At 38.4% G+C, this 25,883-nt stretch overlaps 1 long non-coding RNA gene across 1 annotated transcript; it reads left to right on the top strand.

Moving 5' to 3' along the window:
* The first annotated feature begins 1,422 nt into the window (after positions 1-1,422).
* Positions 1,423-2,880, top strand: LOC121993836. Its single transcript, XR_006115435.1, has 3 exons — positions 1,423-1,488; positions 1,551-1,635; positions 2,737-2,880. It is a non-coding gene; the product is annotated as an uncharacterized LOC121993836 (long non-coding RNA).
* Positions 2,881-25,883: the final 23,003 nt, after the last annotated feature.

The following is a 25,883-nucleotide window of genomic DNA, read 5'->3' as shown; positions in this document are numbered from 1 at the left end:
ATCTAGAAAAGAAATGTATTCTGTACTTGTTTGTGCATTTGTAACCCAAGCAATTTTTATGTTGGCCTTTTCATAACATTTGTGTCATATTCCAGTTTTTAGTTGTATCTTTATATGTAACAAACCCAAAACATCATCTGCAGGCCTTGTTATTTTTTTCATGTTGATGAGTAAATATTGTTTTAGTCATTCTGATAAGAATCTCAACTTTCTTTCGAGCAATCAGGTGCATATAGTGATTCTCGAGGACTTCCTGGAATTAGGAAAGAATTTACAGAGTTCATTGAAAAATCTATGCATGAGTTGGACTTTTTTATTTCTTCTTCTAACTCTTGACATTTTATATGGCCGATAAGTCATTTGCAAGGGATGTTCAATCGAACTATCAGATTATTAGAAGCAGGTATCGAGCCAGTGTAAGTCCATTTGCATGTCTAAATATCATTTTGTTTATCATTCAGCCACCATATTTTATTATCATCTTTTTTATGCCAGATATGTATTTGACGGTCAACCTCCAGAGCTGAAGAAATAAGAACTTGCCAAAAGGTTAATCTTTACAGTTTTGTCATTGTCCCCCTCCTTTTTTTTTGTTGCAAGATAATGATAATCTTTAAGCTTATTTTATTCTTTAGATATTTAAAGAGGAAAGATGCAACTAACGATCTGGACACAACAATTTAGGTCATTGCTTGTGCATAACAAGTACCTTTATTGGGACTCTTTAGTGTGCTAGAATTTCTTTTGCTGTCTTGGTTACATTTGTTGTTTGCAGACTGGTGATTTGGAGGGAATTGAAAAGTACAGCAAAAGGACTGTCAAGGTAATCTTTGATATTGCTATTTTATTGGAAATTACCATGAGGATCTTATTGATTATGATGCAATCAACATAAAGTTAGCATGCTGATTATCTGTTTTCTTCATATGTAACATAGAGTTTCTTTAAATATATTTTGAACTTTCAAATTACTTTCTTGAAGAATTTGATTCCAGTAGATGACTGTAGAGTTTTTTCACAGGTAACCAAGCAACATAATGGGTGTGCCTACTATTGAGGTAAACTAGTCCACTTTCACTTATTGAATTCTTTATCCTTGCTACAAGAATTTGAACTAACAATGACACAATTTTACTTTCTCTTGCAAACATTTCCTAAAGCTGCATGCAATTGCTTAATATACAAGTATTGTATCTCTAGTTTTAGAAGCTAAACTCATCTTTCTGATCTAAAGGCACCCTGTGAAGCAGAAGCTCAATCCGCAGCTCTTTGCAAAAGTGACAAGGTAAAATGATGCAATGTAACACATTCTATTTTATTTTTTTAACTTTAATATCCTAAACGTATTTGTTTGTTATCAATCTCTAGGTGTTTGCGGTTGCCTCAGAAAACATGGATACTTTAACTTTTGGGGAACCAAGGTTTCTCCATCATTTAATGGATCCTAGTTCCAAAAAAATCTCTGTGATGGAATTTGACGTTTCAAAGGTATATTTGTTCTGCTTATCGTTAATTGAATTACTGTATTTATTCTCATCCTTATTTTTCAGGTTCTTGAAGAGCTAAGACTCACTATGGATCAGTTCATTGATTTGTGTATTCTCTCTGGATGTGATTATTGTGATAACATTAAAGGTAAACTTTCTTATGAGATATTGTACATTCAACAAGTTTAACATACAAGGCTAGTACTCTACTGCTTACTGTTTACGAAATTTGATAACTAATGTTCATTCAAATCTCTAGTATGATAATGCTTGTGTGGTTGAATATGGTGTCAGTGCTACAACTGTTCCATGTCTATGTTACTTGGACTTGATATAGTTCAACATGAGTATGATCGCAATCTCTGACATGGCTATTTTTACAAATTGTACATGTGTTCAATAGGATTAGTGATTGTTCACTCTTAATGTCACTGTTTGAGTGTCATTATCCTTGTATCTATATCCAACGCAGATTTGGGCAGTTATGTCATGCTTTGGAAATTTCCATTTTTTTTAAATGTTTGGTTGAAGGAAAAAAAACTCTGTTTCTACATTTGATGTTCCATGAAATAAATTATACACATACCTTTGCCCAATACCTCATTCTAACATTTGATGTTACATGACGCTTATTTAGTTGTTTCTGCATTATGCAAGGACTGACGGTTAAATTATATTTTGTGAATACCAGAGTTCTTTTCCTTTCAGACACAACCTTGATATTCCTCTTCCAATGTGTTACTCATGAATGCAACTGATTGAGAGAGGATTTATTATTATTATTAGAACCATATTTCGATAAGGCCGGCTCCTTGAGTCACATGGAGCACATTAGTTGGAAGAGTTTCTCCATTTCTTCTAGCAGTGGCTAACAGTTCTGCAACATGTACAAATAGATACTCAAAGATTATGTTCAAGGGTAGTCATACGTTTGAGTCAATGTAAAACTTGATGAAGTTGCAAAATATCCTCTTTAAACCAGTCATTAGTTGAAAACGTAAGAGAAGGAGGAAAATTTGCAATTGTCTATTTTTTTCCCTAACTGGATAAAAGTAGTTTTTTAGTTGCTCTTATTCTTTGGTAGTCATATTTATAGTAATTTTGACTATAACCACCTCAAATATGCAACTTCGAGTATAAAATGGCCTGTTTCCTTATATTGCTTATTTTCCAAGAATTCATGTTGTCATGTAGACTATAATCTGGAATTATGGAATTTTATAAGTTTTGTTGAATTTTTCTTTTGCAGGTCGGGCAATTCGTGAGGTTTGAGTTTTTTTGATACAAGAAGTGAGCTTTGTTAGCATGTAGCTTGCCTTGCTAATTTGTAAATTAAAAGCGTGCCATATGGAGAACAACAAATGGAAAACATGTGATTTAATGTATATGGAGAACAGTAATGGAAAACATGTGTATTTTGATGAGTAACAACTCATTTTTGTATATTTTTGTATATGTGTGGCTACAAGATGAATTATATATGGATGTTTATTTTGGATTTAATGTAGTAAATATTTAGTTTTGTATTGGTGGTTTGCTTATAGTAAAATAAGATTAGTTGTTTGGTATTAATGAACATTAAAGACAACAGTTAAAAATGTTGTAAAAACTATGTAAACCACAACGATTTTTTTTGAAAAAAGTGATAAAAGACAACGGTTTTATCTGTTGTAAAATATATTAAAACTATTGTAAAAAAAGAAAAACGAGTAAATATTATCTACCACAACAGTTTATATCTGTTGTAAAAAGAGTCTACTACAACAGTTTATTTCTGTTGTTGAAATTAGCTACCACAACGGTTTTAAACCGTTGTCGTATCTTTTGTAGCTAAATTTTGAGCATATATACAACAATGCATAAAAATCGTTGTCAAATGTCTACAAAGACAACGGATTCAAAACCGTTGTCGTAGGGCAATACATTCTACAACACCCTCAGTTACAACGGTTTTTTGACCCTACGACAACGGATAATATCCGTTGTCGTTTGCAGTTTTTGTTGTAGTGATATCTATGCAACGAACTGCCTTTTATTCCAAGTATATAGTTAGATTTTTCTTTAAGCTTTTATTTTCCCTTTGTTCTCCTATTAGGCAATGAACATAGAATGGATTGGATTAAGTATTGGTTTATTAGGCTAATTGGAGGTTGATCCGGCAGTGATTTTGGTTTGTTTTATGATGAAGTAGGTAGTGTAATCTCTTTAGTGCAGAAGTGTGGATGAAAGAGTGAAGATGAGCATATGTAATATGTTGTTTTATTGAGTATCATGTATTAAGACTAAAGATGATTTGAATTGATGTAATGAATTTAACAGGTGAGAAGTATGTGAGTAATTTAGATATGCAAGTAGTAAGTTCAGAGTAGAAGTTTAGTTTAGAAGATGATAAAAGAGATTTATATGTTGATCAATATAGATTTTATACTGAGAATTCCTTTCTGACCATAAGTTTAATGGCATAATTGATGTTCAGAATTAAAGTACTTGGATGTGTCAATTTCAAGGATTCCATTTGGTCTCAGCCGGTTACTAGAATATGAAATTCTAGGTTTATAATTGCCATGTGACAATTTTAGTGCAGTTTAGATCTCCTTGAAGTGCAGAATTTTAATGCAGTTGAAATCTCCTTGTAGTGCAGAATTTTAGTGCAGTTTAGATCTCCTTGTAGTGCAGATTTTTATTAAGTATTAGTGTGTAGATTTTATTAAGCATTAGTGTGCAGATTTTTATTTAACATTGTAATGCAGATTTCTGTTAAGCATTGTAGTATAGAATTTTGTTAAGCATTGTAGTGTAGATTTGCTTTAAGTATTTAGTTTCTTTAGTAGTGCAGATTTGCTAATAGATAGTTTATGGATAGCATTGTAGAACAAGGCTTTAGATTTCCCTTAAATATGCATGATTGTGTGTTACCTAGTTGATTTCACTTATAGATTCATATGGAAAAATACCCTAACAGTATTTTGAGTTTAAGAAAAGTATAAGAAAGATAAAGAAAAGAAAGAAAAAATGCCAAGGCCTTAAGTAGATCCCAAAATCAAGACTTTAGGGATTTTGACACACAAAGTGCTTGTGAAAATGTCAAAACATTTAAAGAAAAAGTAATTAAGATATTTTACTTTGAAGAGGCTAGTACCCGACTTTCAAGGTTGTCGTTAAACAAATCCAGGTGACCAATTCCAAAGTCTTGGCCCTGATAAGACCAAGGTATTTACCCTCGTAGGACTGGTGACTAGCTACCACAGTCTCTATTAGGGAGCGCGCATAAGATGGTACTACGCCTGACCCAAGAAGAAGTTTATTATTATTTTGAAGTATTAAAGTATAAGTTTATGGAACAAATGAAACAAGCTTCAAAGATGCTTAGAATCAGTAAGTTTAGTTCTTTAGAATTCTAAGCATTCAGTATTAGTTTTATTTGTTTCCCTTATTAGTTTATTGAGCATGATTGGTCTTATTTCTAGCATGCTGTTTAGACTTCCCTATATTGTTTAGACTTTCCTTTGTTGTTTAGTCTTTCCTTTCTTGTTAGGCTTTTCTTTGCTATTTCGAGCATGAGCAGTATTGAGTCTTAGTTCTATTCCATTTGCTATTGATTCTAGCATGAGCAGCATGAGCAGTATAGATTCTTATTTCTAGTTCTTTGTTATTAGATGAGCATGAGTAGCCTTCTTTTTAGCATTTCAGTTTCAGTATCTTTTGAATTTACATGCGCATATTCGAGTTTTGTGAGTTAGATAGCGCTTACTAAGCATTTTGCTTATAGATTGCATTTCCTCTTACTGCAGATACAGGAAAGGAATAGATTTAGTAAAGGAAGGCGACAAGGAGGTGTTCGATGATGTGTGATGCCAGGACTATGGGAGAGACTTGGGATGTTATTGAGTTTTCTGCATTTTAGTAATTAATAAACATTTGAAGTTTTATTTTAAGTTCATGTAATTTGAGATTATTTTTGTTTAGATTGCATGGAGATGAGTTCTATTTAATAAGTAGATATTTTGATGTTTGTCACTTATTTAACTGCGTGAGTGTTTGATATATATTCCAACCGCCTGTGGCTGATGTATACTATGTATGTATCTCTATTTATGGTCATCGATACAGGGGAGATGCTGTCGAAATTTTTCGGTAGAGACTCCTCGTGATTTCGATCATACCGGTTAACTAGAGTTAGTAGTTAAGTAATGGTCACCTTAGAGAGTAGTATAGTAGTGAGAAGGGTGGTCGTTACATTAAGATGGACTATCCTCTCAAAACTGAGAACAATATAGGTGTATTTTATTCATTAGTTGTTGAAACATGTTTAGTGGTGTTATCTACTAGTATTTGGTGTGTAGATACGAGGAGCCATTGATCATGTCTGTAATTCATTGCAGGGTTCCAGGAAACTCGACAACTACATGAAAGGGAAAATACTGTCTACATGGGCACTACTGCAAAAGTAGCAGCTGTTGCAGTGGGAGATGTTTATCCTCTCATAGTAATAAAATATGGATTTTAAGAAATTGTCTTTACGTACCAAGTTTAGAAAGAATTAGTTTTCAAACTATTTAAAGAACTTGATATTCTGCCTCTTTTAATAACAAAGTTGTTATCAAGAAAAAGAGGGAAGTTATCTGTTCTGATACGTTGGTTGGCAATTTATAAATCCAATAACTCTCACGATGCAACAAATGGAAATTAATAACATATCTTCTATCTCTAATAAGAGAAAGCAACATTCAGAAATGAACCAATCATATCTTTGGCAACTAAGGCTAGGTTATATTAACTTAAGTAGGATTCAAAAAATAATAGTCGATGAACTTTTGGGTTCATTGGTAGTGGAAATCTTTTCAACCTGCGAGTTTTACTTGCAAGGAAAAATAACTAAGAAGCTTTTAAGTCTAAGGGGTATAGAGCTAAAGATATGTTGGAATTGGTTCATTCTAATTTGTGTGGATCTATGACTATCCAGGCAAGAGGTGGATTCGAATATTTCATCTAGTTTATAGACAACTATTCAAGATACAGGTACATTTACTTGATGCGCTGCAAGTCTAAGTGCTTTGATAAGTTCAAAGAGTACAGGGCTGATGTGGGGAAACATCAAAGTAAAAGTATCAAGACACTACGATGAGATCGTAGTGGCGAGTACCTCTTGGGAGAGTTTAGGAATCACTTATCAGAAGTCAGGATTCAATCCCAACTAACTACACCTAGTACACCCCAACAGAATGGTGTAGTAGAAAGAAGGTATAGGACTCTTATGGAAATGATTAGATCGATGATGAGTTATTCATAAAATTACCAAATTCATTTTGAGGATATACTCTGGAAATAGAAGTGAACATAGTAGCTTCTAAGTCAGAACTCTCTACTCACATAGAATTGCAGAATAGGTGTAAGCCTAATTTGAAGCATATTCGGATTCAGGGTAGTCCAGCACATGAGTTGAAGGGAGACACTGATAAGATGGACAGGAGTTCACTTGTTTGTGGGTTATCCTAGAGAAACGAAAGGAGGTTTATAGTCCTAAAAATCAGAAGGTCATGGTTAGCACCAATGCCCAATTTTTAGAAGAGGAGTATGTAATGAACCACAAGCCCATAAGTAAATTTGTTCTTAAGGAAATCATAAAGGACATGTCTAATCTAGTACCAACTGTACAAGATGAGATATCACAAGAAACTGCAACACGAATCATAAATGATACACAATTACAGACAGTACCTCGTTGTAGTGGGAGGGTTGTTAGGCGACCTGAAAATTCATGTTTTGGGAGAGTCTTTGGACTTGATCCCTGGTGAACATGAACTTGATCCCCAGAAATATGACAAAGCGCTCCAAGATAAAGATGCAACATCTTAGCAAAGAACGATGAATTCAAATATAGAATCCATGTATTCTAATAAATTCTGGGAGCTTATAGAACCACCAATTGGTGTAAAAACCATTGGGTGAAAATAAGTCTACAATAGAAAAAGAGGGACAGACGGGAAGGTGGAAACTTTCAAAGCAAGGCTTGTTGAAAAAGGAAAACCTTTTACTAGTAGTCTTGCTTAATTCTATCCAGATTCTTTTATCTATTGTTGCTCATATGGATTATGAGATTTGACAAATGGATGTCAAGACAGCTTTCCATAATGGAAGTCTTGAAGAAAGCATCCATATAAAGCAACCAGAGAGGTTCATTGCAAAGGGCAAAGAACATCTAGTATGTAAGCTCAATCGGTTTATTTATGGACTGAAGCAAAGCTTCAAGGTCTTGGAACATCCGGTTTAATGAAATAATCCAGATCTATGGATTTATTCAGTGTCTGGATGAGTTTTGTGTATACAAGAAGTGTGATGGAAACGTGGTGGTATTTCTTGTACTATACGTAGATGACATTTTTGGTAGTTGGAAATAATATCAAAGTGTTGTCGGAAGTAAGGGTATGGTTGTAACGCTAGAAAATTCTCAAAATTATTTTAGAAATATTCTATGATTTTTCTAGAATTTTAGAATATTTTTATGGAATTTTTAGAGTAGCGGAAGTAGCAAAAATAAATAAGAACGTAAAATAGCTTAAGCGGGAATCGAACCCGAGACCTATTGGGTCCTACGACTTATAGTGGACTCTAGTAACCAAGTGAACCCAGCAGGGCCGTGCTGAAAGGAAAGGGAAACAGTTTTATTTAAGTTAGAGTTGGGTGAATTAATTCCTTAATATAAATAGGGAATTAAGTGAGGAGTTTTAATTTTTACCGTGACTTACCTCTTCTCCTCACCCTAGTCACGCCGCCCCTTCTCCTCTTCTTTCTCTCGGCGCACCAAGCCCCAAGGTCTAGGGTTTCATCCCAAGGGCTATAGGAGCACCTTCCGGCGACGACTCCGACACGAGGACGTTTCTCTTCGCGAGAAGAACGCGTGGACGCAAGAGAATCGTCGAGAAGATCGTCTCCACCGGAAAACTAGCGACTAGATTCGTAAGAAAACTAGTGCAAGAGGTAAGAAACCCCTCACCTGCAGTATAAGTAGTTGTCGTATGATTGTGTGCCTTTAAATTAGCTTTATGCAGATTTTTTTGTCGACATACAGGGGGTATTTAACCCTCCTCACAGATTTAGGGATTAGTCGAGCATCTCTAGATGGGCCGGACACGTCTTCCCCCTTCAGTTGGAGGTTTTAGACGTTGTTGGGTGCCTAGAAGTGATCTCCCTAATAGAGAGGAGAGTTGACGTACACCAAGTGTTCGATAAAATAACTAGTATAGTTTTAACCAGTTTAACAGCTCAGTTAAATGCAACAGAAGCATTTAAGATAGTATAGTAGTCTTGCTTCAGCTTTTACAGGACTAGATGTCCAATGGGTGGGCACCCACAGTCGCCTCTAGGTTCAAGCAACCTAGTCTAGGTTTAGACAACCTAGTAAGAGCAAGACAAGAATTATTAGCTTATGTTCAGTATTTTACTTTTAGCAGTGGCACTGTACTGGATCAGATATCCATTGGGTTGGGCTCCCACAGTCGTCCCTAGGTTCAGATAACCTAGTAACCTTACTAAATTCGGGACTTGCAAACCCGGGTCTAATTAGGGGTGCGCGCATAGCACGTACAGATGCCGGGCCCATCAGCAGTATGATTATTATTTTAATCTATTTATGAAAATAGTTTTCAAAACCTCACAAATAGTTATGTGAATTCAGTACAGCTTTAGCATTAGTTTAGAATTAGCTCAGTTCAGTTTTTGTATCAGTTCAGTTTTCTATTGATACAATATGATATCTTAGGTTAGTACTTGTTGCCATGACTAGTTTGTTTGCATGCCATGCTATGCTCTTACATGTTCAATATTCATATGTTTCAAACAGCATGTTTTAAAAACATAAATTGCATCGTATGCATGTTTGAGTGAGGTAGATGGTTTCTTACTAAGCGTAAAGCTTACAGATACTCTTTCCTTATACTGCAGATAAAGGTAAAGGAAAGATGGACTAGCGGAGGTTGGAGGCAATGCGATGAAGATGTGTGTGGAAGTAACCTGGAATAAAGATCTTGGAGAAATTAGCAAACTAAGACTTTAGTTTTATATAGTGTTATTTTTAGTTTCCGCATTTCTAGTTATGTTAATGCCTTGAATTGTGAACGATTTGCTTAGATTGTTAGTACTCATGCTCATATTCCTAGTTAGGTGTTATTGGTATGTTTCCAGCTATTATAGAATTCTTGTAGGCGAGTTTGGCACGAATCAGTGCTGAAATAAGAGGTTTGCTGCGAAATCAGAAACCCCATTCGATCAGCTGATCGATTGGGGGCCCTCAATCGATCAGTGGATCAATTGGGAGTCTGGTTCCACGAACAGTAAGCTTCTGGATCGATCAGCCGATCGATCCAGTCGCATTTTGTCGCAAACAGAGAGTTCAGCGATCGATCGTTCGATCGATCAAGAAATCGCTCCCGCGAACAGAGAGCTCTGGAATCGATTGCTGGATAGATTGGCCAGTCTGGATCGATCAGCCGATCGATCCAGAATATTATCCCCGAGCACAGTAGCATTCTGAATCGATCCATGGATCGATTCAACCGCTTGCAATCGATTGAGTCTAAGCTGGATCGATTGGGAAGCAAGGTTTCGGCCAGGAACCCTTGTAATTCAGTTCCTTGACCATAGGGGATGTAGGATATACCATGTATACCTTAGATTACATCACTCAGCACTTGTAGGACCAATAATTTGTATTGGCTTAGCAAGGTTTTAATTGGTACAGCTTTCCGCACCTAGACTTAGTGATGGTCATGGATATAGCTTAGCACAGTATAATGTGACGGTCCGACCTTACAGCTTAGCCAGTAGAAGGCGGGGCGTTACAGAGTGGTATCAGAGTAAAAGTTCCATACTTCCTACACACACATCAGCATTGAACCTGCAGCTTCCAAGTAAGAATACCTCTCACTTTGTTATGTTTATTGCTTTCATGTTTGTAGATAACTAAAGTATGCTTATCTGTGATAGTAACTAACATGATAGTATTAGCTATGTAAACATGATGCTTTAGTTATGTATGTCCTTTATTCCTTTAGAAATGGCACGAGGACGCCCAGCTAGAAGGGCACCAGCTACTGAGCCCCAGCATGAGGCAGGCAGTTCAGTGCCTCCCCTAGACCTTACAGCAGTAGTGGCTTAGTTACAGAAGCAGCTAGCAGAACAGCAACAGGAGATAGCCACCTTAAAGGCTAATTAGCAGAATACTCCCATAGTCACCCCGGAACCAAACATAGCAACCCTAGTAGTTATAGAGGTTCCACTAGTCCAGCCTACATCACTAGTAGCCCCAGCAGCAGAGGCAAAGAGAGAAGCCTATCTGATCCAGTGGCAGAGAGTCAAGCCCGAGAACTTCTCAGGCACCAGTGAACCATGGGATGCTCAAGCTTGGTTCAAGACACTAGAGAGTACGATGGAGCTTCTGGACTGGCCAGAATAGGAGAAGGTGAAATATGCCTCCTTTTGCTTGACAAGAGATGCACGTATGTGGTGGGAGAGAATTAGAGCGAAGCGCCCAGTGAACCAGATGACATGGGCTGACTTCGAGAAAGAATTCTTCGAGGAGTTCTTTCACATGCGGGTCACAAACCGCCATTACGACGAGTTTACTGAGTTTCGTCAGGGCAACCTATCTGTTGAGGAAGCCTTGAAGAAATTCAACAGACTGGCTCGTCTATGCTCCGAACTAGTCAGCACAGAAAAAGAACGAGTCCGGTTGATGCTCAAGATGCTGAGGCCGGAAATAGCAATGAACGTGGCTGGCGGCGTTCATAGGCCGCAAACCACCGAAGAACTAGTCAGCAGTGCTCTGACCACCGAGCACTACCATAACAATATCAAATAGCAGAAGCAAGTCCTCTTAGAGTCCAAAGGGCAAGGAGGCTCAGGTACTCAGAAACAACAGGGCCACAGCTCTAATTGGAAAGGGAACTCCAGCAGCAAGCGCAAACCAGGGAGTTACCCGAAAGGAGGACCAGCTAGTAGACAACCTAGTTATCCCAAATGTGCTACTTGTGGGAAATTCCACCCTGGAGTTTGTCGCAAGGGTACACGAGGATGCTTTGAATGTGGACAGGAAGGGCATATGGCTAAGCAATGCCCGAACAAGACAATTCTTCCTCAACCATAGCCGATTCAGTACGGAGGCCAGCCAGCACAGCTACATCAGATGCAGGCCATTTTAGATGGTCCATACATCAGCCAGGGCAAATTAGAGGCCCCTCCAGCTACGACCAATGCGAGGATCTACTCACTCACCAGAGAGGATATAGCAAATGCCTCGACAGTTGTTACAGGTCAGATCAGTATTTTACAGCAAAGTACAACTGTCTTGTTCGATACTGGGGCAACCCATTCTTATATATCCAGGGCATTTGCCGAAAAGATAGCGATACCTCCAGATGTACTCAGTAGTTAGTTTTTGATGACATTACCTTCAGGAGAAATTATGGCATCCACGCACTGGCTCAGAGCAGTGCCAGTCATTATAGCAGACAAAGAACTCTTTTGTGATCTGATAGTGCTAAATATGACTGATTATGATATCATCTTTGGTATGGACTTCCTGATCAGATACGGTGCCTCTATTATTAGTTAGAGCCCTAGAGCAAATTATTTGATGATTGTATCGACTCATGTATATCATATTCTTGTATATTAATAAAGGCATTTGTTTGGTTATTATACTTATTTATATAAGTGCCAAATAGACTAAGTATAATAGCGTCCTTGAGTAGAAGGTTCATACCTATATCAAACGATTAGTTGAATCGATAGTGAGATGATATAGGGAACACTACTCTAAATCATTCCTAGTCGAGTATTAGCATTCAGGGACAATGTTAATATAATAAGACTAGCATGTAGGTCAGCTCGATGACTTGATCTCACAAGTCATGGATATAGAGATATCAAGCTGACACATGGGTATGCATTAGAGAATGTATACTGAATGACCCGCCATGAGAAAGTATCATGGATCGTTATATGAGTGTCATATACTTTCTCATGTGGCTATTAGTATGACTATTAGTCCTTAGACCTGAAGTCACCATGGATCCCTACATAAGGAGTTATGTACTTTAGTTTCGTCAAACGTCACCCGTAACTGGGTGGACTATAAAGGCGATTACTGGGTATGTAACAAATTATGCGGAGGGATGTGAGTGATGTAGATGGAATCTATCCCTCCCATATGACGGGAGCGACATCGGTATTCTTGATAGAGTGAGACCACTAAGTGCATGGCCATGCCCAAATGAGTCAACATTAGATGTTGAGCTCATTTGATCGAGTGAGTCTACTTGGAGTTCAAGATTTAGATTGATTAGAGGATGACACGGTCTATGCCTCACATTGATCAATCTAGATGTCTAGGAGAGAAGGACAATATCACATATTGTGAGGAGTCACAATTAGTAGTCACAAGGTGATGTCGGATCTCGACATTCTTGTAACTTGGGTAGTAATGATGTGTTGCTAGATACCGCTCATTACTTATGCTCCTAAATGGGTTTAGGGCATTGCCAACGTTACAAGAACCTATAGGGTCACACACTTCGGACAATTAGATGGAGATTAGGTTCATATGATGAACCAAGAGGATTAGATTCATTTGATGAATCAAATTGGATTTAGAGTAATCCTAATTGGGCTAACTTGAGTTCGATTCAAGTTGATTCATGTATTTAGTGAGTCTAATTTAGATTATGACTTATTAAATCAATTTAATTTAATGAATTAGATTCATTATATTAAGTTGGCTCGAATCAAATGGTTGGATTAGATCAACCATGGTAGAGATTGGGTCAAGTTTGACTTGACTAGAGAAGGAAGACCAAAGGTCAATTTTGACTTGACCTTTTGCCACCTCATTGATGAGTTGGCATTAGGTGGACCAATGATGATGTTCCACATCATCATGGTGTGCCACCTCATGGAAGTTACAAAGCCATTTTCTTATTAACTTCACATTAATTGCATTCAATGGGGAGTTACACTTGATGAGAAGTGGCCGGCCACTTTTGAATTTGAATTGATTTTCATTCATTTTCATTCAAGTGTGGTGAATCTTCCTCCTTCTTCCTCTCAAGCTCTCCCTCTCCCTCTCCTCCTTGCTTGGCCGAATCTCACCAAGGTGCTAGCACACCTTTGTGTGAGGTTTTCTCCACCTACGTGTCCGTGTGGATACTTCTAGAGGACCGGCGCTTGACGGTCTTGAGATCCGGCAACTCCTTGGACGAGCGGGATAAGCGAAAGGCACGCTTCGAAGGTATAACCCTTATCTAGTGTAGATCTAAAGGTTTTACAAACTCGTACAAGAAAAGGTTTTTCGAAAAGTTTTTGTTTACGAATCTTTGCACGGATCTACGACTTTGGGTGACTCGGGGTTTCCGCGACGCGAAAAAGCGGTTTTCGCAGCCCGAAGAACCCAACAGTGGTATCAGAGCCACGTGCAAAGACTTGTTCATGTTCGTTTGTATTTTTATGAAAAATATACCTTCTGTGATTTTCTGTAAAAATTGAGTTTTTAGAGTTTTTATGAGTAATTTTTCCGTAGAAGCGAAGCACAAGTGTCTCGGCACTTGTAGGCTTCGGCTACCGGAAAGTTTTCTTTTAAACGGCTTCGTTTTGGCCCAAATTCGTTTGGGACAGCGGGGTCGGGTGCCATTAGATCGCAAAGGAGCAACTCACGATGGTTAGATCGTGGGTAGGGGTACTGCCCCTAACCCCGCAAGGGGATTTGATCCGCGATTGCACCCGAAATCGCTAAAAATGAACCCGCTGGGAAGATTTTTCCGAAACGGCAATGTCTCGACCCAAATCGTTTTGGGACAGCGGGTTTAGGCGCTGTTGGATCGCAAAGGAACCCTCGCGATGATTAGATCGCGGGTAGGGGCGCTGCCCCTGGGCCTCGCAAGGGGATCCGCCCGAAACCGCTAAACGGGACCGTCGGGAAATTTTACTCGTAAAAATTGTAAAAATTAATTTTAAAATTATAGAAAATTATGAAAATATATAATTTTGAATTATATATTAATTTTGTGATAGTCATGGCCCAAAGCCCAATATGATTGGTTGTGTTGTAATTCATAATACGGCCTGCGTGCCGTTATGTGTTTGCGAGTGTTGTATTATATTCGCGACCTGCGCGTCGTGCCTTCTCTTATTTTCTTGTTGTAAATTAGATTTAGACTCGAATGTAACTCGAGTTTCAAATTATAATGTACAAATTGGAGCGGTGGAGGGTCCACACGAGACGGAGTTCCGAGGCGGGCACGAGCAACACAAGGTGGTCAAAGGGAGGAGCTTGAAGAAGCTGTTGACCCTAGGTTGACCAATCGATCTTCTCATTGGCTTGAGAAGATCGTAGTAGGGCCATGACTAAATCACAAATAGATTAATTAATTGCTTGTGTATGTGATGCATATTTAATAAGTAGTTAATTAATTAGTGCCTTACGATTAGATTAGATCTAAGTCGTGCACATGATGCACCCTTGCGATTAGATTAGATCTAAGTCGTGCACAAGATGCATCCCTTTCGATTAGATTAGATCTCAATCGTCTCAACTCTAATGTCTAACCGTGCTGTGATACCTATCACTACCTCGATCACATGTATTGTTGAATCTGCCAAAGCAGAGCAATACATATTATCTTGGTAGGGTACGGAGGGACAATCTTGGTCCCATCTATCAACGCATGGGTGAATACAAACTCAATTAGATTGAGTATTCATAGTTACTCGGTTGGATCGAGTCAACTATAGGCATTCTTCCAATAGTTGGAAAGATAGGTCAAAATCACATCTATATTAACTCTCGGGCGTATTAGCCAAAGCTAACTCGAGTTTTAATATAAATGCGGATATTGATTCTATAAACAAGAGTTGCATAGAGATGTAATTGGTAATCGTTACCTACCGATCATACTAAGCCTTGGGCGTATTAGCCAAAGCTAACTCAAGGGTTAGTATGATGTGAATCTTGCCCCACAAGAATTATAGAATTCAGTGGGAGCATCATTTAATTAAAGGCTTAATTAAATGATTTTTTAAAGAATATGATATTTATTTCTGCAAATTTTCTGTTGTAGATAACCATGACGTCGAACACGAATTCCTTCTCCCTGCAATCTGTGCTTGAGAAGGACAAGCTCAACGGAGCGAATTTCCTGGACTGGTACAGGAACTTGAGAATAGTTCTCACCCAGGAGCGTAAGCTGTACGTTCTGGAGAAGCCCATTCTTGAGGCTCCTCCTGCCAATGGCCCGCGAGCCGACAAAGATGCTTACAAGAAGCATCAAGACGACACATTAGATGTGTCCTGTCTAATGCTCGCGACCATGAACTCAGAGCTTCAGAAGCAACATGAGTTGATGGGCGCTTTTGATATGGTTGAGCATCTTCGCCAACTATATCAGGGACAAGCGAGGCATGAGAGATTTGAGATCTCGAAGGCACTGTTTCAGTGTAAGATGTCAGACGGGGCTCCTGTAGGTCCTTATGTACTCAAGATGATTGGGTACATAGAGAACCTACAAAGAATGGGGTTCCTACTTGGCCAAGAGCTGGCCACTGACTTGATCTTGCAGTCCTTGCCAGATAGCTATAGTCAATTCGTTCTCAACTATAACATGAACGAAATTGACAAGCCACTGCCCGAGTTACTTAGTATGTTACGAACTGCTGAGATTAACCTTAAGAAGGTTAAGCCCATTCTGATGGTCCAGAAGCACAAGGGCAAGGGCAAGCCCAAAGGTAAGGGAAAGTCCCAAACCAAGGGCAAAGGCAAGGCACTGAAGCCTAAAGGAGGGGTCGCCAAGGATGCTACCTGCTTCCACTGCGGTCAGACCGGGCACTGGAAGAGGAACTGCAAGGTATACTTGGAGGATCTTAAGAAGAAGCGAAGTGAGACTTCCACTTTATGTTATAGAAGTCAATCTATCTATTTCTACATCATGGGTATTAGATACTGGATGTGCTTCTCACATTTGTACTGATGTGCAGGCGCTGAGAAATAGCAGAGCATTGGCAAAGGGCGAGGTGGACCTACGAGTAGGCAATGGAGCACGGGTTGCTGTAGGAACTTATCAGCTATCTCTGCCCTCTGGGCTTGTACTAGATTTAGATGATTGTTGTTATGTGTCTGCTCTTACTAAGAACATAGTTTCAGTTTCTTGTTTAGACAAGAAAGGATACTCTTTTATAATAAAAGACAAATGTTGTTCTGTATATTTAAAAGATATGTTCTATTGTAGTGCACCTCTAATAAACGGACTCTATATTCTAGACCTTGAGAGCCCTATCTATAACATTAGTACCAAGAGGTTCAAGTCAAATGACATGAACCAAACCTACCTCTGCACTGTCGCTTAGGTCATATAAATGACAAGCGCTTATCCCAGCTCCATAAGGATGGTTTGCTGGACTCATTTGATTTTGAATCATATGAGATATGCGAGTCATGCCTACGAGGCAAGATGACCAAGACGCCCTTTAGTGGGCATAGCGAGAGAGCAACTGATTTGTTAGGACTCATACATAGTGATGTATGTGGCCCTTTCAATGTTGCTGCTAGAGGCGGTTATAGGTACTTCATCACATTTATTGATGATTTCAGTAGATACGGTTATGTGTACTTGATGACACATAAGTCTGAATCCTTTGAAAAGTTCAAAGAATTCAAGAATGAAGTGAGAAACCAGCTTGGCAAGAGTATTAAGGTACTTGATCAGATCGAGGTGGTGAATACTTAAGCCATGAGTTTCGTGACTACTTAGCCGAGTGTGGGATTTTATCTCAACTCACTCCTCCCGGAACACCACAAGGAATGGTGTATCCGAAAGGAGGAATCGTACTTATTAGATATGGTACGATCTATGATGAGTCACAGATCTTCCGACATATCTATGGGGATATGCTCTAGACACGGCAGCTTTCATACTCAACCGAGTTCCATCAAAGGCCGTGATAAAGACACCATATAGGATATGGACTGGGAGAGATGCCCAGGTGTCTTTCATGAGGATTTGGGGTTGTGAGGCTTACGTACGACGTCAAGTCTCAGACAAATTAGGACCCAAATCCAACAAGTGCTACTTTATTGGATATCCCAAGGAAACTAAGGGATATTACTTCTACATTCCCAGTCAGCACAAGATAGTTGTGGCAAAGACTGGGGTCTTTCTAGAAAGGGACTTTGTTTCTAGAAAGACTAGTGGGAGCGCGTTCGATCTTGAAGAAATTCAAGATGCAAAAAATAGCACTAATGCCTCGATGGAAATTGAACTGGAACCACAAAGTGTTGTGGATGATGTTGTTCCACAAAGAGTTGAGGAACAACAACCAGTTCAAGTAGACATACCTCTTCGCAGGTCTGATAGGGTACATCGTCAGCCTGAGAGATACTCATTTCTCTTGTCTGACCATGATGACATTGTGCTCATAGAGGATGAGACTACCACCTATTAGGAAGCTGTGATGAGACCAGATTCCGAGAAATGGCTAGAAGCCATGAGATCCGAAATGGAATCCATGTACACCAACCTGTTGGTGCGGTTAGCACTAACGGTCTAACTCAGGTTTTGATGAATGACAAATCAGGTTAAGTTAGGTTCGTTGTTATCTAACACTCTGATCGAGTGTGCAGGATAAGTCCAGACAGGTCGACGGGCTGACCGGATGTCTGGCACGAAGTCCAGCTAGGTCGACGGGCTGACCGGATAGCTGGCGAGAAGTCCAAGCGGGTCGACGGGCTGACCGGACGCTTGGCGAGAAGTCTAGCTAGGTCGACGGGCTGACCGGATAGCTAGCGAGAAGTCCAAGCGGGTCGACGGGCTGACCGGACGCTTGGCAAGAAGTCCAGCTAGGTCGACGGGCTGACCGGATAGCTGGCAAGAAGTCCAGACGGGTCGAAGGGCTGACCGGAAGTCAGGAGGGAGGACTATGAGGACGCGTTCCCGGGAAGGGAACATTAGGCGTCGATCCGGCTTAGAACCATTTCGGATGTCTAAGTCGAGATCGTGACTAGATTCCGGTCTCGGAAAGACGGAATCTAAGTCATACTAACTTATACTAATTTATACTATTATAAATGTGCTAATAATCTGTTTTGCAGGATATATATTGCCTCGGACTAACTTTGTTTTGTAGGAAAATGGAGATTTCTGGAACAAGGTGGTCCGGGCGCCCGGAGGGGATCCGGGCGCCCGGAGGTCCGGGCACCCGGAAGGCAAATTATATCCAGCCGAGTCGTCGTCACGTGGAGCATCACGGTTTGTGCAGCTACGTCGCATTCCAGGCGCCCGGAAGGGATATAAAAGAAACCCCAGGCAGGAGCTTCATCAATCAATCAAGCTGAGAACTCTTCTACTGCTGGTCTTGCTGCTCGACGTTCAGTGAGACGCTAACAACGCTCCGACAAAGTGCTCCTTCAGTTTCTATTTAATTTCCTTGTCGGTATTGCTTTATTATTACTAGCATTTCTTGTACTTATTCTGTAATCATATTTCGACTTGTTAGTGATTGCCCAACGAAAAGTGGTCAAGGACCACGGGCCTTCGAGTAGGAGTCGTCACAGGCTCCGAACGAAGTAAAAAACATTTGTGTCTATTTTTACTTTTCCGCTGCGTTTATACTCTAAGTTTTCGAATCGATATTCACCCCCCCTCTATCGAATCTAACGGTCCTACAAGTGGTATCAGAGCCAGTACCGCTCTGATTTGGTGCAACCACCAATCAGACAGGGGGTGAATTTTTTTTAACTTTAAAACTGTTGTTTCGTTAACTTAATATTTCTCTAATCAATTTAAATTAGTGCAACACGAATCTAGATTCCTTTCTATTTTTCTCTTCCCGCACTACTAATCCAAGACCAAGTCTTGGATTTTTTTTTGGTTATTTACCTGTGCACAGAATGTCCCAACAAGAAGGATTCAGCACAGTGCGACCTCCACTCTTCAACGGGGACGACTTCCCTTACTGGAAGAAGCGCATGGAGGTCTACCTCAAAACAGACTTCGACCAGTGGATGAGCATCACGAGACCCTACAAAATTCCAGTGGACAACGCCGGGAATCTAGTGGATCCTGAAGACTGGACAGCAGATCTCAAGAAAAAAGCATCAACAGAAAATAAGGCGATCAACACTCTACAATGTGGATTGACAAGAGAAGAACTGAACATAGTCGGTCCACACAAAAACGCTAAAGAGCTATGGGACAAGTTGATCGAGCTGCACGAGGGAACGAGCGACGCCAAGGTAACAAAACGAGACCTTCTCTTAAATAAAATTTTTAATATAAAAATGCAGGAAGGTGAAACGGCGAATCAACTACACGCGATGATCAAGGACATCCTCAACGGGCTCCATGCGATAGGCCACCAGATGGAGAATAGAGACTTAATAAGGTACGCATTAAACGCCTTTCCACGTAATAGTTTGTGGGCATCAATAGTGGATGCCTATAAAATTTCTAAGGATCTTTCTAACTTAAAATTAGATGAGCTTTTCTGTGAATTAGAATTACACGAACAAACTAATGCTAGAGCCGAGAAAGGTATAACTCTATTTGCAGGGTCCTCCAAAGAAAAGAAAAGCAAGCCTGAATTTGAAGAAGAATCTGACCAAGACTCCGAAAACGAAGAACATCTGGTGAACTTGGTAAGAAAAATGTTCACCAGGAGAAAGAGGAGCTTCAGCAAAAAGGATCTTCAAAAGATCAGCTCTCCCTCAGAACAAAAGAACGTGACTTGCTATGGCTGCAACAAAAAGGGACATTACAAGAACGAATGCCCAAAACTAAAGTTCGACAAACCAAAACCAACAAAAAAGAAAGCACTCAAAGCAACGTGGGACGACTCCTCGGACGAATCAGAGGAAGAAGAGCAGAAACATCAGAGCCACCTCGCACTGATGGCCCGCGAAAATGAGTCGGAAGATGAAGACGGGTCTGAACCCGAAACAAGCCACGAGTCCGTACTCGTTTCCGAAGGCTCGAATGAGGTATATTTTAATTTAAACAAAAAGTTTTTTAGAATCATTTCTTGTTTAAATAGTAAATTAACCAAAGTAGAAAATGAAAACAAATTACTTCTTGAGGAAAATCAAAACCTAAAGGAACAATTAAAAAATTCAAATCCAACTCAAGATCTAACACTTGAGGAGGAGAATTTATCATTAAAAAATGAAATAAACAATTTAAAGGAGATGTTAAAAAAATTCACAACAAGATCAAAAAATTTAGACTTAATCCTAAATAATCAAAAAGCATGTTATAATAAAACCGGACTAGGATATAAGTCGAATTCAAATAAAACCTTCAAATCATTAATAACCCAATACAAGTCAACCAATCTAGCTTGGGTTCCGAAAGCGTGTCTAACCACGCAAGTAGGACTTAATCAATATTATATACCTAAAGAAAAAATACATTATATAAATATACCAAACCAAAATCCAAAATACAAACCTAAATCAAATTCAAAATCTAAACAGTTTAAAAAACAACAAAATTATCACCAAGTTAACTATAACTATACAAAGAATCGACACAAGCCTAAAATCAAAACTTAAATTAATGGCCAATAATTCAGGGGGAGGCTCCAGAATAGCTGGCACCTCCAAAACTAACTTACCCGACAGGGTAACCCAAAACTAACAAACTCGGCAGGGCAATTAGGATTAGAGACCAAGTTTAACTTGAATCATGGTATTGGTGAAATTTTTGGATGATAGTACGTTCGGGAAACTTGGGCATCGCATGTCTAGAAAGATATGGTTTCAATCTGGTGCATTTGGCCAAGTGGAACTGACCGAAGCTACCCTTAAACGAATCCTAACCAGTTAGACCAAGATTTAGTACTAAGTTCCGTGGGTAGGACTATTCGGAAAACCTCAAAAGGTTGGTTATTTCTAATGATGTCCTTGTGACTCACCAAGCTTAGAAGTTTATCCGAAAAATGCCTATTTGTGGAAACTAAAGCTAAGTCTGAATCTAACACAAGTTAAACCAAAACTCTGTAATCAAACCAATTTCATCTCACAAAATCATAGGATTCCCTGATTGATAATATAGATCGGGTAAGATGAATAAGGTTTAAAAATTAATTTTAAAATTTTAAACTTAAATTAATTTTAAACTTAATTTAATTTTAAACTTAAAAATTAATTTCAAAATTTTAATTTTAAACTTAAAAATTAATTTCAAAATTTTAATTTTAAACTTAAAAATTAATTTTCAAAATTTTAATTTTAAACTTAAAAATTAATTTTCAAAATTTTAATTTTAAACTTAAAAATTAATTTTCAAAATTTTAATTTTAAACTTAAAAATTATTTTCAAAATTTTAATTTTAAACTTAAAAATTATTTTCAAAATTTTAATTTTAAACTTAAAAATTATTTTCAAAATTTTAATTTTAAGCTTAAAAATTAATTTCAAAATTTTAATTTTAAACTTAAAAATTATTTTCAAAATTTTAATTTTAAACTTAAAATTTATTTTCAAAATTTTAATTTTAAAACTTAAAAATTATTTTCAAAATTTTAATTTTAAACTTAAAAATTAATTTCAAAATTTTAATTTTAAACTTAAAAATTAATTTTCAAAATTTTAATTTTAAACTTAAAAATTATTTTCAAAATTTTAATTTTAAACTTAAAAATTAATTTCAGAATTTTAATTTTAAACTTAAAAATTTATTTTCAAAATTTTAATTTTAAACTTAAAAATTATTTTCAAAATTTTAATTTTAAACTTAAAAATAATTTTCAAAATTTTAATTTTAAACTTAAAAATTATTTTCAAAATTTTAATTTTAAACTTAAAAATTATTTTCAAAATTTTAATTTTAAACTTAAAAATTATTTTCAAAATGTTAATTTTAACTTAAAAATTAATTTCAAAATTTTAAATTTAAACTTAAAAATTAATTTTAAAATTTTAAAACTTGAAAATTTATTTCAAAATTTTAAACTTAAAAATTAATTTTAAAATTTTAATTTTAAACTTAATTTCAAAATTTTATTCAAACTCAAAACTTAACTTCAAACCTAATTTCAAAAAAAAAAAAAAAAAAGGTTAAAAAACCAGGGGCGGGCGCCCCTGGTATTCCCCTCCGGGGCGCCCGGAAGGAGTTCCGGGCGCCCCGCCCTAGCAACCCCGGGCGCCCGGAGTCCTCTATAAATAAGGGGCAGCAGGCACCCCCAACCTTTGCCCCACCAATTCTCACATTTGCCAAGGTTCACTTTGAACCTCAGTGTGAAAGTACTCTAAATCAAAATTTTCTTACGGTGAAGACGCTGTTGCGATTCAACCGAGGTCGTCAAATCTATATTTTTCGATGGCTCCTCGGTAAATAAAATACTTCCCCTCTCTAAAATCTTATTAGAATTTGTCTTCTCAATTTTTTTCTTAGAATATTCTTTTATTTATATACAGTAGGAAACGAACAAATACTGGTGCTGGACCCTCCAATACTAGTACAGACCTTAGGTTTCCTACAGACGAACTTAGGATTAAGTTTGAATCCACCATTTATAAGGCCATTAGGACTACCTGCATAGATAGATCGTTCTTTCTAAGGTCATGTCACTCTGCTTTAGAGGTTATAGGCCACTATAACTTAACGAACCTTGTCGAATGTACCAGTCCAATAAACATAAGTCTGTGTGCCGAATTTTGCAATAACCTAGTAAAAGTAGACGATTTCACCTATACCACTAGGGCAGCAGACACTGATACCGTATTTTCCCCTACGACTATCCGAGAGTTTTTAGAGTTGCGTCCATCTACTTGCTCCTTTTTGTGCTATCCTCCGAGGGATCTACCGTTCGAAGATCCCTACTCACATATTACTCTCGATACGATTTATTCGTATTTTTTTGGAGGAGAGAGAGATCCCACTGTGACACAGTTTAGGTCAGTAGAACTTCGAGTCCAGGACTACGCTCTTTATAGGGTTGTAGTCCTTTGCATTTTACCACTGACTACTCAGGACATCGCTGTGATGCGCCCATTCCATTCGTTCTTACTTTATGCCCTGATTCATAGGTTAGACATTGACATCAGCCTACATATCTTCTCCACCATCATCTATTCAGCTGGATTTGTGACTGACAGTCGAGTCCATATGCCATTTGGTCACATTCTGACAGCCTATATGTCCTCGTTGCACATTGATGTCACTAGGGGAGACGTTGCCCATATGACCGAGTTCGATGTTATAGCCGCTCGGAACTTTTCCCTAGCCGGCATCCATATAGATAGAGATGACGGGACTATGTCTTGGCGGAGGGGGGCACAGCACCAGCCCGATCCAGACGTACAGGTGGACGAGTTCATGCTCGCACTATTTCCATAGGAAGCCGCACCGGCTCCACCACCACCCCCAGCTCGAGCACCACGACACGCTCCCCGCACTCTAGCCGACCGTATGACCGGACTAGAGAGAGCTATGGCGAGTCTCCAGCAGGAGAACTCTGATTTTCATCGGGACATATGGCGAGAGGTTGCCGAGTTACGAGCTGCCGGAGACACCTGACACACTGAGCTGATGGCACTTCTTCGATCCTTGGGATATGGACCACCCCCTTCATCATCTCAGTAGCTTTAGTGATGACCTACTTCTGTAGCTACACTACTTGTAAAATATTTTGGATTTATCTAGTGATATTTCAGACCTACATTGATTATGTTCTATCTCGGTAGACTATAATTTTTTTCTAAAAACTAGTTTTTTAACTTATAAGTTAAAACTGTATGTTTTCAAAAACATACCATTTTTAGATTTTCAAAAACAGTTTTTGCCTTAGACTAGTTTTGAATCCTTAGAAAGCATGTACCCATAGGACTAGTTTTTGAGCATCTCACCAACACCCTAGGTTTACCTTGCTTGTGTTTGACAAACATAGAAAGGGGTGAGATGCATAGGCCAACTGTCTGGACTTAAGATGCTTATTTCAGTGCATCAACATAAGTCTGGACGTTAAATACAACTCAGATATTAATCAGATTAAAGTTAATCAGTCAAGACAAAAAACTGACTGCTTGTAATCAACTTAATCTGACTAACCATGTGAAAGCTACTATCCTCTGATGGCTAGTTAGTAACTAATTGGTTAGACAGCTGGTTAAAGTTAAATATCAAGTTCAGGGGGAGAATTAACTCAAATTTTGTGTGTTTGAAAAATGCCTTTTAAAACCTAACCTATGTTTGAACATTGATTTACAAAATTTAAATTTAACTAAGTATTTGAAAAATTAACTAATTCCAAATTTAGCCTTTATCAAATTAGCCTTAAAAATTAATTTTGGAAAAATTTTATTTCTTGAAAAATTATTTAATTTTTGCTTTGTTTTGAAAAATCGAAGTTGAAAAATTTACCTTTTTGAAAAGTAGATGTTACATAAACATAACAAGTAAATTTGAAAAACCTATTCCACACGCTTGAGAGTTAAACTTGATTAACCTTAAATTTATACTTTTTAAAACTCAACCTGTCTCCCCCAAGTCAACTTGACTATTTTTTTACTTGGATTTTTTCTTGAATTTTTGAACCAAACTCAGATATTTTTCAAGATCAGCTGTTTTACAGTAACTCTACACTATGTTTACCCTTGTTTTTTTTTATGAATGCCAAAGGGGGAGGGTTAGGTGGTTAAGTTAGAGCAACTAAATTCAAACTTGAAAAACTAACTTAAAAACCTCGAAAATCATGCTTGATTTTTGCATATATTTATCACTAACTTAACCAGGTTGTCATTCCATCAAAAAGGGGGAGTTTGTTGGTGCGGTTAGCACTAACGGTCTAACTCAGGTTTTGATGAATGACAAATCAGGTTAAGTTAGGTTCGTCGTTATCTAACACTCTGATCGAGTGTGCAGGATAAGTCCAGACAGGTCGACGGGCTGACCGGATGTCTGGCACGAAGTCCAGCTAGGTCGACGGGCTGACCGGATAGCTGGCGAGAAGTCCAAGCGGGTCGACGGGCTGACCGGACGCTTGGCGAGAAGTCTAGCTAGGTCGACGGGCTGACCGGATAGCTAGCGAGAAGTCCAAGCAGGTCGACGGGCTGATCGGACGCTTGGCAAGAAGTCCAGCTAGGTCGACGGGCTGACCGAATAGCTGGCAAGAAGTCCAGACGGGTCGAAGGGCTGACCAGACGTCTGGCAGGTAAGTGAGATAAGTCACTGGAGGGGAGTGACTGCGAGGACGCGTTCCCGGGAAGGGAACATTAGGCGTCGATCCGGCTTAGAACCATTTCGGATGTCTAAGTCGAGATCGTGACTAGATTCCGGTCTCGGAAAGACGGAATCTAAGTCATACTAACTTATGCTAATTCATACTATTATAAATGTGCTAATAATATGTTTTGCAGG

Source organism: Zingiber officinale, chromosome 6A (genome assembly GCF_018446385.1).
Source record: "Zingiber officinale cultivar Zhangliang chromosome 6A, Zo_v1.1, whole genome shotgun sequence".
Taxonomy (NCBI): Eukaryota; Viridiplantae; Streptophyta; class Magnoliopsida; order Zingiberales; family Zingiberaceae; genus Zingiber; species Zingiber officinale.
Note: the sequence above shows the minus strand (reverse complement) of the source record. Positions and strands in the feature narration are given on the sequence as shown.